The 17,315-nt window shown below is 38.3% G+C and overlaps 1 protein-coding gene across 6 annotated transcripts in view; it reads left to right on the top strand.

The window, feature by feature from the left end:
• lingo2 (leucine rich repeat and Ig domain containing 2) overlaps positions 1 to 17,315 on the top strand; it is a 199,080-nt gene that overhangs the window by 36,241 nt on the left and 145,524 nt on the right. For 5 of the 6 annotated variants that reach the window (XR_004338070.1, XM_032555136.1, XM_032555137.1 and 2 more), the window contains exon 2: positions 2,824 to 2,900. The gene's annotated coding sequence lies outside the window, so the exon portion shown is untranslated. Of the gene's footprint in view, positions 1 to 2,823; positions 2,901 to 15,852; positions 16,096 to 17,315 lie in introns of all 6 variants that reach the window. The other variant, XM_032555135.1, reaches the window with a different exon arrangement.

Here is a 17,315-nt window from a genome sequence, read left to right as displayed (position 1 = left end):
CGAGCTCCACCACTTTAAGTTATTAATGACCTGAAGCTTTTTCTGGTCTCTACTGGCGCATTACCTTTTGTATTTGTCCTCAGATGACTGATATTATTTATACTGATATTTTTGCTGACAAACATTCTCTAATTAAGAAGTAAGTTAGAAGCCATCTCCTCTAATCCCAAACCAGATCAGTTCTAAAAAGTTTTTGCAATTATCTTTATCAGGGGATCAGAAAAAACAGTGGAGTCTCACACTCTTTCCAATTAAACTCAGTTTATGCAACAATGCCATATTATTTTAGTGATCTTTAACTGCAGTTTGCCACTGTAGGAAAATGAAGACATTCATCACTAGTCAGCAGTTTTATATAAGATTCAGTGCTTCCCACTCATGCTCCTGAAATACAGTTAACTATATGTGGCTGGTGTCTCTAATGCCACATTTCTGACTGTGGAGCTGCCAATTACTGAGCTCTGTTTCTAAGTGTGTGTGTTGCTGAAATGTAAAAACCACCTGGAAGCTGTGAGTGGTTGGTGCTAACACTAGCTCTTCTTGCGCTCAGTTCCTCCCGGCTGGCCCTGTCCTCATGCGATCTGTAGGGAGGCTGTTAATAGGACGAGTCGAGCTGCTTCGCTATGCCAGAGCTAACCGCCTGACTACCAACCGGGTTAGTTTTATTAGTGCGGCACTCTGCTTCCAATGCAGACAAGCTTTGCTTTAGAGCTATAAAAAGACGCCATTTTAAAGTCCCATTATCAGTAACAGATACTGAGGAAAAACTGAACGTCTGACACGCCGAACAAGTGCAAACTGGCGAAGGGAGCTGACCCAGAAGTCCTAAAATGCTGCAGTACATCCAACAGGCCTTAAATAAACCTAAAGATAGTAAAGGCCTGAATGAGAGAAAATATGATGCATTTGTTAAAGTTGGAAATAAGCCTCTATTAAAAGGCTTCTAATAGCATTTAGACAAGCAGAAAAGTGGTGAACAGTGTAAGTCCATGCTGCATGTTTATACTGAGACGTTTACAAGGTGCCATTTTTCCTACATTATGAAGCTGAAAACAGATCTGAGCCACAAATTATATTATCATCATTACAATTAACAGTTTTCCTCCATTCCTGGTAGATCTAAATATTTTAGAGCACTTCTAGAAAAAATTAATGTTTAATGTTTTTTTCTGTGAAACTATTAAACTAACTTCATTTTTATATTATTCCCTGAAAGAACATTTGTAAAAGCATAAAATAAGTTGGAAAAGTTTCCATTTTGTATCTTAACTTTTTTTTACAGTTTAAAATAAAGTATTTATTTATAATACACCACGGTGCAAGAAAACAGTAAATGAGTGAAAAGGGAAAAAAAGTAAAATAACTGAATTATTAATGACTATGACTCTTAATCACTATAATGTGTGTTGGTCTGCTGTAAGATTTTATATTGTCAGGATCTATTATTGTGGTCTTAAATATTTAACCCCACAAAGACTCTAGGAAATAATCAGTTGGTTTTTTATTCTGTTTTCAGTGACTTCTTTTAAAATTTAAGTGATGCAAAAAGGCAACAGAAGAATCATAAAGTTCTGTGTAGTCCCATATTTCATTCAAATCGCCATATCGTTGGTATTCAACATTATTATTAAACACTGTTTCTAAAGCTGAGTGGCTTAAAGCTGAAACATAATTAGTCTGTCAGAAAGACGATAATGAGACTTCATTTAGCTCAGCTGTGATGCAGGAACGACCTCCACCTCATCCAGGTCCACAGAGACATCAACAAACCTTTCAGGTGTTAAAAGATTTACAAAAAGTAAACAAAAAAAGACACAGCTGGAAAGGTTAGAAGGAAACCTGAATATATGGATCAACAGCAAACCTGCCTGGCAGTAAAAGAAAGAACCAAATGTCACCAAGGGCTCTGAGAATCCTGGTTATGTGAAACTTCTGCAGGAGACTGATGAAGGCTGGTACAACGATCCAGTGGTAATTAGAAGACCCACACTGAAGAAACAAGGACCTGATGGATGAACTTCATTCACAACTGACACCAAAAACCACCTGGACCATGCCAGGAGAAATCTGGAAAACACTTCAGAGGCAGCCTTATGGACCGGTGAAAGCAAATTGGAAGTATCGGGACTGGTTGACCAGAAATCTGGTGAAATAGGTCATTACTGATGTGGAGCCTTTTTTGCACCAGACTTGGTGTTTTTGGAGTCGTTGATTCTCTGTAATTCCAGGTCTGTTTAAGAGGGATGTGATGCCTTCTGTTGACGGGTTAAACCTGTGGATTAGCGGACTGTGATCTCGGTCCCATTCCAAAGTCAGCCAAAGCTTGCTTGAGAAAAAGATCCCAACTGGACCCCGAGAGGCTTTTATAGTCGCCACATTTAAATGTTTGATGGGATTTAAGGAAGGCTGTTGCAGCACAAACCCCAGCAAACATCACTGAGACGGCGGCTTCTGTGTGTCAAGAATGGCCAAACGTTCAGACTCACAGGAGCAGGAGGCTCGTCTGCAAGTAAATAACGCTAAAAGATGCTCAGAGTCCTGAAACTGGGTAAAGAGCCAAACTTTTATTTGAACTTGCAGTTAAATCTACCTCAAAATAGTTTTCTATAATAATGTTACTGGATCATTAGCTTTAGAAATCCACGTTTACAGGGAGTATTGAAGTAAGCGTGTTGGGATTATTTTTGGATTGCAGCTGTAAAACAAAATTTAACATTTTTTGGTTGTGATGTAGAGATCTACAAAAAGGACAGTAAGATTCCTGTAATGTTTTATCATGCTTATCTTATGTACTTAATGATTTTTATGCTCCTTGTCTTTCAGAGTAACTCTGCACGTGGAGCTGTCGACTCTTTCTCCTGGAAAGAAGCAGAAATGTTCTTCACCTTCATACGTGAGATGTAAGTTAATCATTTTTATTAACAGAATTAAAATAAAAAATGAGCCTTGTTGGAAATAAAGCTGGATTTCATGCATGACTGTAGCAGATGTTAGTCATGAATATTGGTGATACCTCGGCTGCAGTAAAGGCAAAGTGTGCTAGATGCTACATGTAAGGGAAAAAAAAGGTGTTGTAGAGAAAATAAACTTCCAACATCAAACTTTCCTCTTTTCAAATCCCCGTCCTGCTTATCTTTACGTGTTTTGGAAGCAGAAGTAATTTGGCCTCTAAGGAAGCTGTGACACAATGGGAAAAGAATCTTGTACCTTTCCAGTGTTCGGTTCTCTGTAGAGGTATAAATATACACTCCAGCACACCTGCAGGTGCACTGATAGCAGCTGAATACGTGGGTGGCTTTTTAAACTAGGCCACCAGAACGTGCTGTTCTCTGTGACTACTACTTTTTAATGTGATGATGATGATGAGAGAGGAAGATTGAATAAATATCCCTGATTCTGAACGGTTTCGTCAACTCGGCCCATGAAGGGCCTGATGAGGCTCCGATATGTTACTGCTCTATTTTAAAACCTCCAGTCGACTTTACATGAGCGAGACTTTTTCTACTCTGTACTAAACTATTCTGAGGCTTTGAAAAGAGAGAACTCTGTGCAAAAGTTTTCCCATCTCTTCAACATTTGGAACTTTATTGGCCTTTTATTGATTGATTGACAGACAGACAGACAGACAGACACAAAATTAGCTTACAACTGCAAAGTGGAAAAAATATGATGTATTGTTCAAAAAATGTTTGTTCCACATGGCTGTAGCGTGAGTTAGGGTTTAACTTTAGAGACTGACTTTGGATTTGGAGTTTTGGAGTGGATGGAGACGGTAAATAATAAGCAAATCTCAATTCTAACAACAGATTTTCAGCTGGATTTTAGTCTGAACTTTAACTAGGCCATCCAAACAGATGAATACACTTTGATGTAAGCTGTTCATTGTATCTCTGGCTGGATGTTCACCTGTCCTGCTGAAAGGTGAACTCCAGTCTCAGGTCTGCAGTCCTCATTTAGATGCACACTGTTTAGTCGGCAGGAACACAATCCCTACATATTTGCTGCTCCTGCTAACAGTTAGTTACAAACTTCTCAATAAAACATTCAAGTTTGTGGCTATAATGTGACAAAATGTGGAAGAAAATCAAGAGGCATTAATGCTTTTTCAGAACAATGTAATGTTCTGTGATGATTTAGAGAACGTTCTGCTTGGCTTTCAATTCCCTAGTGACATAATTTTTAAATATTAGTCATCTCTGTATTTATCTATAAACAATCTGACAAATAAAATAGAAACATTATAGATGCCAAGTCCTGAACCACAACTTTAAACTGCTGAGGTTGTCCACTCGCTGCTCACCACTGGAGCCGCTCAGGAGTCCCAGATCGCAGCGCCTGGTTGGAGGAGCAGACATCCTGCTGTGGAACAGAAAGCAACCAAACGCTGCAGAATCTCATGTTAACTGTTTACATTTCCTGTAACAGTATAACTGCATTTTACTGTTAATGGAACAGTAAATGCATGTTGCTTTAATTGCCATTGCAGATGTTCTCTGAGGTTTAGTGGGTCCAGTAAAACCCTTTCATGCTTTTACTTTGCTGGACTTACTGGTTCTGTGATGGCAGAAACTCTGACCTTCACTGACTGGTTCGTCAGACATCTTTATGATTCCACTGAGAGACAATAAATGCCGTGTAAAACACACAGAATGAGGATGCAGGCAACAATTTGTCCCTGTCTGGGCAACACAAAGGGGTGTCATTGAGTCAAAACAAGGTAATGAATTTATTTATCTATCAACAAATCCCTGACTTGGAAAACTTAGACTTTAAAAAAAAAAAAAAAATTCTGTAACTAATGATCTTTCCATGTTTTGATGTGGTTATTGTAAACACAGAGGAGATAGAAAACACAGACATGTGCAAACACAGTATGACAGGTAGAAAGTGACAAAAACTGATTAGTAGACATCTTGCCCCGGCTCTGTGATAAATAGTTTGGATCCATGTTTTTTCTCAAGGCGGCTGCTGGGAGTTATGGAACAGAAAGGAACGTTTATTGCTTTTGTTCAAATTCAGCCAAATTGTTTCAGTCCCTTTCAGTGGACAAAAATAACATTTATCATTTACACAATAAAACATTTTCTGTATGATTTCATAATCCTTTGTTGGCTCTGCAAAGAAATAAAATGTTTTTTTTGTTGGTTTTTTTTGTCCTGTAAATGCTACTTTTCAATTTTCCTGTTACTTTTAATTTCTTTTTTGGAAATTAAAACAAAATATTATCAGCATTTTGGACACTCCACATCCTGACAGCCAGCCTGGTTAGCTGAGGATCAGACCACCATGACCCCTGTCTGGGCAATGCAGTGTTGCTTTCTTCATCAGGGTCTTTAGGCAGAACTTTGTCCTGGCAAAGTCGAGCTGGAGAGCGATGGGCTTGTTGTTGTGGCGTCTGCAGTGATGGAAGCGCCGTACCATCTGTTGTGATGAAGATGAGCTGAGCTGAAAGATGAAGCTCTAGATTTACTGGTAGATCTCCGCCCCTGCCCTCAACTCTGGTCATTAGCTTTGGATCGTGACCAAAACAACGAGATCGCAGGTTTAGGTTTCCTCATTAAGACGTGGAGTGAGAAGGTCGGTCGTCCAAGTCTGGTCATTTATTTTCTGTTCATTTCTGCTTGATTCTCATCTCCCTTCAGTGCTCCTTCTGGGATTTCTCCCATTCACCTATTTATCTCAATCAGTGAACAGGATGTGTTGTAAATGATGATGTAGATTCAGTTCAGTTTATTTTTATTTAATCAAGAGCAGCACAGTAAACAATGTCACGATAAAAACAAGCAACTTCTGTTTTTATGAAGGTTTTCTAGCCACTAGCTAATTTGCAAATCCAGTTCATGGCTGGAACTTTTAAAAAAGAAACTGCAAAATTAGAAATTAAGGCTTGCTATCGCACACACACCCACACACGCCTGCTGAAATACTGTAACTATTAATAAAAAATACATGAAAATGCACATTAGACACATTCTCCACAATGCATCAGTGTTCACATATTTGTTTTTGTTTCAGGCATTAGAATGAAAAACTCTAAAATCTGTTAAGATTTTTATTGCTGATGGTTTCATATATGAGAACCTCTGAAAGAGAAGGAAACCTGACCAAATTATGTTTTATATTTTTCTGTCAACGGAGGAAGTAAATGAAACAATTCAGTTCATTTTGGCAACATTTCCAAATATCTTGTGATTAAAGTCGGTGGAAAATAAATGCTTAAGGTATTTTATTGCTGGCGAAGATGTGGTGGCCGTATTCACCATGAGGTTGTTTACTGCGCACATGGCGTCTGGTAAGCTTCATCGGTCTGGTGCATTACATACACGATGGCCAAACGTTAACGATCAGGTACAATCAGACCCAATCATTTCAAACTTCAACAGAGTCCACGCCTCCAGGAAGCAACGCATGCAGAGATTAAAAGAAGTGTGAAAGTGTGTGGTGAAGCGTTTAGAATGGCTTTTTGTGTCCTTTCCCTGTTTGTTTGGCCTGAGTCAGTAAAACCACTTAGGGATGCATAGAAGGAGAATGTGTTGGTTATGCAGTGCATTACACAGAGAGGACAGAATAAAATTTTAATAGTGGAGGAGGTGAAGTACTTGAGAAGCCACAACGAAAGAAGATTCCTCTATAAATGTAGGTAAAAGCTGGTTGTCTCTCTATTATTCGGAGTGAAAAAAAGCTGCTTCCTGCTTGTTTTACCTCCATAAGGCACCTTTAGTTTTTTTTAGCTTCTGATCAGGGTCTGTATTGCACTCAGTGACCAAGACCAAGATCTGACGCGTCTCTTTGAAGTTAGTTTAATAAGCTCTTGGCACATGCAAAGACGTCGGAGCAAGACACCAACAGGCTGCCTGGTGTTGTAATCCTCATGAACACAACATGTTATTGAAGGAGCTTATAGGACACACTATGGTGAGACAATACAAAACTTTACAAGCATCATCAGAATTTCATTAGAAGATCAAAGCGACTGTTATTCTTCGCTCTGGTTTGTACGCTTTAGCCGCCGTACGAGACGGAGAAGAAAATGGCTCCGCCGATGAGATGTTTTGATAGCTCTCAAAGCCGCCATCCAAATCCGTTTGATGCCACCTGTTTGAAACCCTTCCATGTGAGCTGCAATGTGTGTTAGAATGTCGTTCCCTCTATAAACACATCATCACTTCCTAACCTCAGTCCTGCCAGGGGCCCAGCAGTAGCTGGAGAGCAAAGGCTGCCACATCAGAGGCTCCTCCAGAGAAATCGCAGGCAGCAGCATCATCCTAAGAGGTGAGGAGGTGGCAGAGCATGAAAGGATCCATCAGGAATTATGTAGATCAACACAAAACCAGGCTTCAGACTTTATATTGCCACCTAGCTGTGAAGCAGATAAAGACACAGGAGGAATGAACATGTGAAGCATTGTGAGGATGAAGACGTCAGAAAGGAACCCAGCAAACGAGGATGTCTAAAGGTTTAGCTTCAGAAAAATTCTAATTATGATCAACTTCATGAGGGAATTAAAAAACATGTTGCACTGTATCTTTTAAAATTATTTATATCCCTTTAAGTTTTGCAACAAAATATCTCCTAATCTTTAATCATCCAGCTTAAGAAAAGACAAACACAGTTTTTAAATAATCTTTCACCAGTAAAACTCCTAAGAAGTGTGGATTTGTAATCAGGCATTCTACTCTGACACCCCTGAATAAAATCCAGTGCAACCAGCTGCATTTAGGAGTCACACAGTCAGTTAATGTGTGACTATTTTAATCCCAGTATAAATTCAGTGGTTCTCTAGAGAACAACCAGCATCATAAGGCTGAGGAAGCAACAGTCTTATTGATATTTCAGCAGCTGAACTTCTTCATGTAAAACGTTGAAGCCAGTGATCCTCTGTGTTCACCTTCATCGCCATAACAGAATCACTGCGCAGGTCAAAGAATTCCCCTCAGTAAAGTAGATCTGATCTTAGTTTGCTTCTCTAGACATGAATAAATAGGAAGTGGTGAGTGGAAGTGATGAGGAGTCGCATGAAGACAGAACTGGGAGGTGTTGATCACACATCCAGTCATTCATGGGAGGAGCAGCAGATTTAGAGATGCTGCAGTTTGACTGCTCTGAAATTTGGCATTGAGACACATTTCTGTTGTTATTGTGTCATCCATCTGAAAAACAGACATCCATTCATTAGACTGTAGCTGAACATTTACTTCCCAATGCTTTCACATTGCATCACTTGCTAAAAGAGGAAGCTGATGGATTGCAGGCTATTTGTCATTAGTAATATTTCATATTTTTATCACTGACTTGTTGAGCTATTGTCAAATCCCTCCTCTGTCATTCTTGAGTCAGCTGATTTGTATTCCCGCAACATTTGTCTTTCTTAGTTGCAGGCGCAGTAAGGAGGTATGACAGCGACTGCTAAGAAGCTGCTGTGTGACTGACAGGGTAACCTTCCAGAGGAGCGGCAGCAAACTTATCTGAATATTTGCAACAGGAGTTAATCCTCTTTATGTGCTCCTAAATATCTGCAGCTGTGAACAGAGTTATGAAGAGGTGCTGGAACATAACAGAAATTTGAGTTAATTGAAGCTCTTTGTTGTGAACAAGGCTGACAGTTTGTTGATGGTAAATCCAGTATTGTCTGAAAACTGAAGACAATTAAAAGGATTTGTGACTTACAATTGGTTAGACTCAAATTAAACTCATGTTTCTTTGCAAAGGCTGGCCAACGTATTGCAGCATTCATCCACGTTAAAACTGATAATCGCTTACAATGTGCAACTTTTATGGAAGAGAATTATCTCCTGTTTGCAGAAACAAACCAAGATGATGGGATAAATCACTGAATGTTTGGATCTGGGCATCAAAAAAGGAAGATTAGGCTGTTGTGTTCATGTGTTCATACCTCAAGTAAAAAGTCAAGCAGGGAGTGAGCAGGCAGACCATCAATGTGACTCCAAGTGCTGCTTTAATATTCTAATAGTTTTATATTATTAGAATGTCCTTTGTAAGTATTCAGGTTGTTTTAATGGATTAGATCAGTTATTGCTCTCTCTGTCATTGTTCTTATCAAAGATATTTAACTCAGGCTGCAACTTATTGTCTGAAGCAACTAAAACACAGATTGTATAATCATCTGTTGACTCTTTCCATCGACCAAATGTGTAGTTAGTTTGAGGTGACTTTTATGACCAAATATGTGGTGAAGAAACTAATTGCAGATGTGAAGAATTATAGTATTACAGATAATCCTCAGAATAATTAGACCACTACATTACAGTAACACATGCAAACCCTAACAAGAGAGAGAAACTGTTTGTGTGTAAATGTGAGACCTGCAGCTGCTTCTGATCACAACTGCAATGTTTTATAGTGTATGGTCTCTGCACAGTTCACTGACGTTAAGAAGGCATTTCTAGTGTGGTCACATAAAAGAAACATCACAGTAACAATGCTAGTCAGAACTGGAGCATACATTATAATTTGTACCTGAAAGCTGACAGAATTTTAGGAGTTTTTTTACTACCCACAAGCCACCTCTGCCCATTGTGGGGAATTACAGGGAGACTGGGGTTGGCACTGAGTTCATTTAATTCCAGGGAAGAATGTCAGTCTGTTCAGTCGACAAGCTTTTGCTTTCAGACAGCCTTTCTCCTGACTTTATTGGATAAATCACTGTATAAATTGTTACCTTATGAGCTCATATTTCAGATATGTGCCTTTGGTATAACTACTTTCCTCTTGAATTCCCATGGTGTTGCAGATTAATGCACAAGTTGACTGTACTGGACTTAAAGTCATCACTCTCAGGCTCGTTTCGGCTGAGCTGCTTTGTGCTTGATTTGTTGTCGTGTTTTATTTCTTTTTCTTTTTATTGCAACTTTTTGAGAGTAAATGGATCAGACTAGGGCGAGCTTGGTTTAGGAAACTGTTTTTTTCTGTTACCCATTCACTGAATTATAGAACTGAAATGTTCCTACATTAAAAAAATAAGTTTTATATGCAACATTTTTGTTTATTGGAGATTTTTAAACTTATAGCACTAAGAATATTTCAGAAGCCGACCACATCTGCTGATACAGATAAGATTTTTACTCAGCAGCTTTTAGTCTGATGTTCTGTTTTAAATGCGCACAGAAACATATTTATGCAGAACTTAGGCTTGTCATTAATATTCTGTTTGTGTTTATGCTTTTGGTGGAAATATAGTGTCACTTTAAGAATAATACTAAACTACTGAACATCTTTTTGATGGTAGTTATTTGAGATGTTAAATATGAAGATAAACTATTTTAGACAAAATAAAATGATTGAAATCTAAATCTGCCACTGGTATGAACAATTTCAGTCTTAGCTCAGGCTTTTCTTATCAGATACAGTTTTTATAAGATGGGAAGTCTGTGCAAGTTGATATCTTAACAAGAGAATCAACAGTTCTCTCAGTGAACTCTCCTGCATTGAGCAGCGACACCTTAAACAAGATGTAAGGATATCCCAGTCAGCCGTCTGACTTCTAAGTCTTTGAAGCCATTGCTCTGTGTCTCATTTCCTGGAGTATTGATGTCTTTAAGTGAGCTTCCCAAGTGTCTGGAGGGAGTGAATGCTGTATAGATTGCTTTTAGGTGGCTGGGGCACAGCTGGCTGCTGCAGCTTAACAGCAGACCATAGATAATCTTTTAGAGACCACATCTATGAATTTGTAACAAGGCAGCATTCATGCAAGTGTTATCTAATAATAGGAATATTAGAAGTGGATATGCTACAATATGCATATGTCACAGTAGAGGTTAGGTTTATTTTTCAAAGCTAAAAAAGATTTGCTAAAGCAGCTTATGAGAAATAAAGGAATGATGTTCAGATTACAATGTTCTACAAAAGTAAAAAGTTTATTTTTCTTAAGAAGAGAAGAAATGGAGCAGGATAAATTGGCTTCTATGAGCAAAGTTAAAAAAGTGGAAACAAAAGAAAAAAAATCAATACAATAGTTCTGCAATATGGCCATGCAGGGATATGAATTGGATGGCAAGCCGGGATGGATTGGAGCAAAGAGCGTCTGCAGCAAGAAACGATTGGATGAAAGCAGGGCAGCTTTCAGCAGCCAAAGCGGACTTCTTCTCATCACTGTTTCTTTTCATGAAAACAAAAACCAGTATTTTTGACTTATGTTTCTTTTGATTATCACTGAAAATGAAGATGGAATACATGTTTTATTGGACCTGCTGTGATGAAAGAAAACTTTATAGATGTAATGTGTAAACTGAAGTCAACTAAACCGTCTTACAAGTGAACAAAAAATATTACTCAGTTATCTTCTGTATGAAAGAGTGTACAGCATGCATTCCATCAAACAACTGAATTACTTTTCATGCCTCAAATAATAAAATGTCTTTTTTTACACACAAGAATGAACACAATAAAGTACAACGAGGCACTCGGACATCCAAACAAATATTTTAGTCTAAAACAAATCAACTCACAATGTAAATCAATGCATGACATTTAAAAAGTTCAGTAGAAAAATTTTCAAAATTTGAGATTAGCTTCATATTTTTTATAGTTTTTGAAAGTTTACCTGCCAGTTATCTGGTGGCAGCTGGTGGAAAGAGAACATGACCTGTAATTACATTACATCTCTAGTCTGGAATATGCAGTCAACAATAAGATTTTCAAAATGAAAGCCAATAAACTTTTTTTCCTTAATTTGAATTTTTTGTGGTTGATTCCTTAGCATTAACTTAACTCAGATATGTTTTTGATCTAACAATAAATATGCAAGGGGCCAGAGTTCCAGATGAAGTGTTAGACTTACCCAGCTGCATAAGGACTGATGGTAATTACAGAAGAGACTGGAGGAGAAGCTGGCTGAGTGCTTGTAGAGTGTAGGCAGCTGGACTGCAGTAATTAGTCGGTGAAGCTTTTTGTGGTTAAGGGGCAGCTGACCACTGGCACTGCTGGATCAGAAGACTGCTGAAGGTTCTTTCTGTTTCAACTGCGTCTGACGAACAGCAGAGATATCCAGCATGTTACTTTTTTTTACGGAAAGAGAATTAAAACCCCTGGAAATTCATTACAGTGAGCATTTTAAAATATATCCTCATTATTCACATTCACATTTTGTTGCTTCCCTTGGTTGGTTTTTCACAGCTACTCCATTCATGTTTGAATGTCAAGTTTTTGACTATTGATGATTAATTTGGTGAGATTTTAGTCCTGCTGGACGGATAAAACAACATAAAGTAATATTTTATAAGCACAAGTCAGAAGTTACTGTGGATGTTCTATGATTCAAAAAAGGTAAAAATTACAAATACAGACTGTAATATTTATACTCTTCCTCCAGAATTTGGAAGTAATATGTTTTCATTAATCCATCGATTATGTGCAAATACGCAGCATTGTGGAACCACTACCGTGCCTGAAGGTTGGCACAATGTTAGAATGGATCAACCAGGTTAACAGGTGCTGTCATTAACTCATTTCAACTGCATTGAAATGTTATGGACTATACAGTCTGTGCATTCAAACCAACCAATTTAAATTAATAATAAGACCATTAGTTGAATATTTACCCATAATTATTCCAGAAGGCTTTGGAGAGCTACAAAATAATGTTTTTTCAACTTCCTATTGGCTATTTAACAAAATACTACTGTAAGTGTATGTATAAATTTGAGCCTTACAGAAAATCCACATACAGTCAGAACCTCTGCAAACAATTCTTGCTTTCACAAAGTTACTGAATTGTTTTTATTTTGTGCTTTCTCACCTTGAGAAAAGGTTACTTACATCATTAAAATCCAAACATTAATATGAAATTCACGCCTGGGATGTATGTAAACTTCTGACCAGAACTGCACATCCAGCAACGTCTTAATGATTTCAGGGTAATGAATTCTGTCTGATAAAACATTAGCTCTCTGATCTAACATTCGTCTTTGCAGTCATTTGTGGTCGAGCTAATGAGCTTCACCTTGTGACACCTCCTGAGTTTGTTGATGTTTACCTCCTCGCTACTGGAAAAGACGTGGGACAAGCCTGTAAAATGCAATTTAATGAGTATGTCACACATGCGGCGCCTAATGACAAAGATGCATTTGGGGCCTCATTTGGTGAGTGGGTCAGCATTAACAGCCTCTTGTGCCTTTGCTTTGTTATTCTCACTTACCAAGAAAGCTCCCCACATTTCCACCTCCTGTTTCTGTCAGAGAATGGAAGAATAAAAGGCTTCATTTTGCTGTCTTTAACTTTGTTTTGGAAAAAGTTCAAAAAGCCTTTTGATGGGAAGACTGTTATCAGCTCCTGTTGGTTGCGACCTTGGATTTCTGAGATCCAGTCTGTGTGTTAAGATTAAATCGACAGCCATTGTTCCCTGGGTTTGATTGTTCAGTGACGGTTCCAGCCGCCAACAGTCTTGGTGATTACAGGGACATCATGTAGTTTCATTGACTGGGAAAGAGAGATTGGATTAAAGCTACACATTCACCAGTAGTCATGCTTATTTAGCTACAACCATATGCGTCTCACTGCAAGGTCACTATAGTTACCTACTATTGTGTTTTTACACACACACTGCACAACTGAGTAAAACGTTACTGAGGAGCACCACAGACAAATAAGCTAGGAGTAACAGTTAATTCATCCACCAGCATATGGGTCATTTGAAGAAAACACATGCTAACATCTAAAAGGCTTCTTTGTCCTGCATTGAACTGTTTTCTAAAGGGATGAGAGAGCGTTGCATATCCACAAAAATAGATTTTACACAACAGCACTGGATACTCTGCAGTGCACATGCCAGGCCTGTAGGTGGCAGTGAAACCTTGTGAACTTTGATCCAGAAGCAGCTTGTTCTAATATTTTGCTTGTACTGAGGTGTAAATAATGGCGCACGCGCTATGTGTGTTTGCTGACATGATAAATGTTCAACATTGGAGCAGATTTGGTCTTAACATGAGATGCAGCAGAACAAACAGAACACAGAGGTCCGCCATTGTTGTGCTTTGCAAGAGTAAAACTGGACCTGAACATGCATGGAAATCATTTCCAATTGTTGTTGGTTTGTGTTTACATGGACGTGATTCACACTGCATTTCTAAAAAGTTTCTCTCCGGAGCTTGCCGTCAAGTCTGTTGCATTTTTGTGCAACTAAGACCTTGTTACCGTGTAAATGACAGGCCAGAACATAACGAGACGTTTGTGATTTACAGTCTGGGAGCTGTTGGGTGAGCAGGGCTGTAGTTAATGAGCTTTTTGTGGACACATTTCCCCTCCAGGGGGTTGAAGGTGGAGCTTCCTGAAAAGGAGGTGGCTCAATAAATGGTGCAGAAGTGTATTTTTATAAATTAAACTCAGAGTTTGTTCATCTGAATGCCTCTCTGGTGGCCAGTGGAAACTTTTCAAAGATAAATTTAGTTAAATATAGTCTCCAAACTATCGCCATTGCTTCTGACCAGTCGGCCATGTTGGATTACCCTGAACTCACCATTAAACTGCAGAGTTTTTGTTGTGGTGTGTTGTTTATTTGTTCTTCTGTGTTTTGCTGTATGACTAAAGAACCATTAAAGCCGAAAGAATCAATAATGTCAGCAGCTAAAATCAAACTTCTTAAAAAGGAAAAATCCATAACTTTCCCAAAAACCAATGAAGAAAAGCCTCATTGGCTTACTTATCATTATCGATTCTGAGAGCTATAATTTACTTTTGTCCTAAAGCAAGCTTCTCACCCCATTACACACGGCTTGTGGCTCTTTGGTCAGAGCCAGGTCTAGTCTCCATCATCACTAATACCTTCACACTCATTACACTGAGCAGCCAGATAAAGGAACAAAGTTGCAGTTTCCATCATTTTCTGCACATCAGCCATGCCATTGAGGTGTGTGAAGGTCTGCGGTCGCCATGGCGAACAGCCAAACAGATCCTGAGTGGGAAAACCTCACCGTGAAAAACACTGGGAAAGGAGTGATGGATTGCAGTGCACCTCCACTCTCTGTGACTTTACAGAGTGGATGGCATCCTTCTCAATGAAGCCTGAAGTTCATTTATAGAAAGAGTCAATGTGAAGAGACACAATATGTGTTTCCCAGGCAGCTTGGCTTTAAATGCTCCATGTGAAACATCAGGCTTTCATTTACAGGCTGAGTTCTGTTGGAGTGTACTTCTGTCTAAATTCACCAAATTCCTGAATATATATAAAATATATTTTTATTATACTATATTATATAGTATTTTAGTATATTATATAATATACTATAGTATATTATATAATAATATTTTATTATATAATAATATATAATTATTATACTGTCCCTGATCTTTAAATGCTCTGGCATTTCTCTGAACCAGGAGGGATACTCTGGCTGTTTTGCTTTTTTGAGTAAAACGGTGGAATTACAGTTTAAATTGATGATTTGTTCTACAGTAGCTGTTTAGTATTTTAGGATGCAGAGATGTTTGTTGAATGTATGTCGTCCTTATGTATACTAGCAGGTTGAGTTGTTTTTCTTTTTGTCACATGATGAACTCAAACTTTGGTGTACTTTAGTGGGATTTAGTGCGATCAACGCAGAGGAGTGAAAAATAAAATGTTTTTTCACTCTGGGCCCTGAACCCTGGACAAATCGCCAACCCATCCCAGCAAAAATGATAAATGATCGATATTTATGTACAAGTGAAAATCTGAAAAGTGTGGTGTGCATTTCAGTTGGGCCTCCCAGAGCCAGTACTTTACTGAACCACATGTCTCTTGACAGCTTCACAGGTTTAGACACTGGATAGTTTTCCAGATTATTTTTCACTAACCAGCTCAAGCTTTGTCCGAATGGATGGTGAGCATCTGTGAACATCACTTTTCCTGTCTCGCTGTAGATTTTCAGTTGGATCTTTGACTGGACTTTGACTAGGCCTGCAGTTGACTCTGCTTTGATGGAAGCCATCTCTGGCTGTACGTTCAGCGTCGTCCTGCTGGAAGGTTGCCGTTCACCACCGCCTCAGGTTTTCTTCCAGGACGGCATGTTCTTTAGCTCCACCCATCAACTCAGCCTTCCTGACCCTGCATCCCCACAGCATGATTCAACCACCACCGTGTTTGATCCAGAGAATGGATATGAAGTTAGTTTTCCCTCCCATGTTCTATTTACATGTAGACATAAAATTCAGTTTGATCTTTCTTTTTCAATAACACATTTTCATATTTACTGCAGAAATGAAAACTTCTTATGGTTCTTTTTATTAATGATGCAACATCTGAAGACAACAGATTTCACTAGATTTAATTTAGCCGTATCAGATCAAATGATGCACCAAATGTTTCAGATTTTTTTCATGACAGATTTAGAAAAGCATGCATCACTTTAAAATGTGTTGAAGCTTTTTATTTATGTAGAGAAAATGTCAAAAGTTGAGAATACATTAAAAACCTACAGAGTTCATAAAACAGATTCAAAACATTTTGCTAGACGGTGTAAAATCCTACGAGTGTAATCTTTATGCTTGTAGGATGTCAGAACCAAAAAGTGAAGCAAACATACAAAACATACACAGTCAACATTTTTAAACTGTCAGATATTAATGATAGAAAACAAACTCATCACAGAAACAGAGAGCATCAGGACTTCACTTCTTGGAGGTTGAGAGTTAATCTTGTACAAAAGTGTTTCTCCTTGACTAAAGAATTCATATGTAAAGAGTATGAAATACAAAAACTAAAACATTCTTCCATTAAGTTAGTGAAAGCTGCTCATTGATTTAAGTTGTAGCCTTACGTTTGTTGCAACAAAAAGTCAATCTGCTATTGATTGAAACGTTTCAAGCTGTTGTCATGGGGACCTGCAGTTCTGCAGAGCTATGAAAAGATATAAACGTCTTAAAGAAATCCGAGACAGAAAGGGAAGAATGAGTTTAGTGGATGTGTGAGGTTGGAGTTTTATCAGTAACAGAACAAACGAACAATCAGAGCAGCAGAGCTGATTTTCTGCCTTATTCTGCTCAGTTTTACGTGTCTGCTGCTGCAAAACCTGAAGTCTACGCCGGGAAAAGAGAAGGAGAAAATGTTGCTTTTAACGCCTTCGGTTATTGTAGTTAAACTGTCAAACATCTAGAAACAGATCACCAGGATGCCTCACCATGCAGCTGGTGTGCAGCATCAGTGTTTTTGCAGTTAGGCTAAAATGTTGATGCCAGGAACCCAAAAATAAATAAAAAAATTAAATAAAAGAAAAAAAAAAGAAAACACAAACACACATTTGAAAACAAATATTTAACTACAATAGATGCATTTTCCAAACTAGTTCCACCAGACAAGAGCCGTGAAGTTTTTTTTGTTTTTTTTT

Source organism: Xiphophorus hellerii, chromosome 23, assembly GCF_003331165.1.
Source record: "Xiphophorus hellerii strain 12219 chromosome 23, Xiphophorus_hellerii-4.1, whole genome shotgun sequence".
Lineage (NCBI taxonomy): Eukaryota > Metazoa > Chordata > Actinopteri > Cyprinodontiformes > Poeciliidae > Xiphophorus > Xiphophorus hellerii.
Note: the sequence above shows the minus strand (reverse complement) of the source record. Positions and strands in the feature narration are given on the sequence as shown.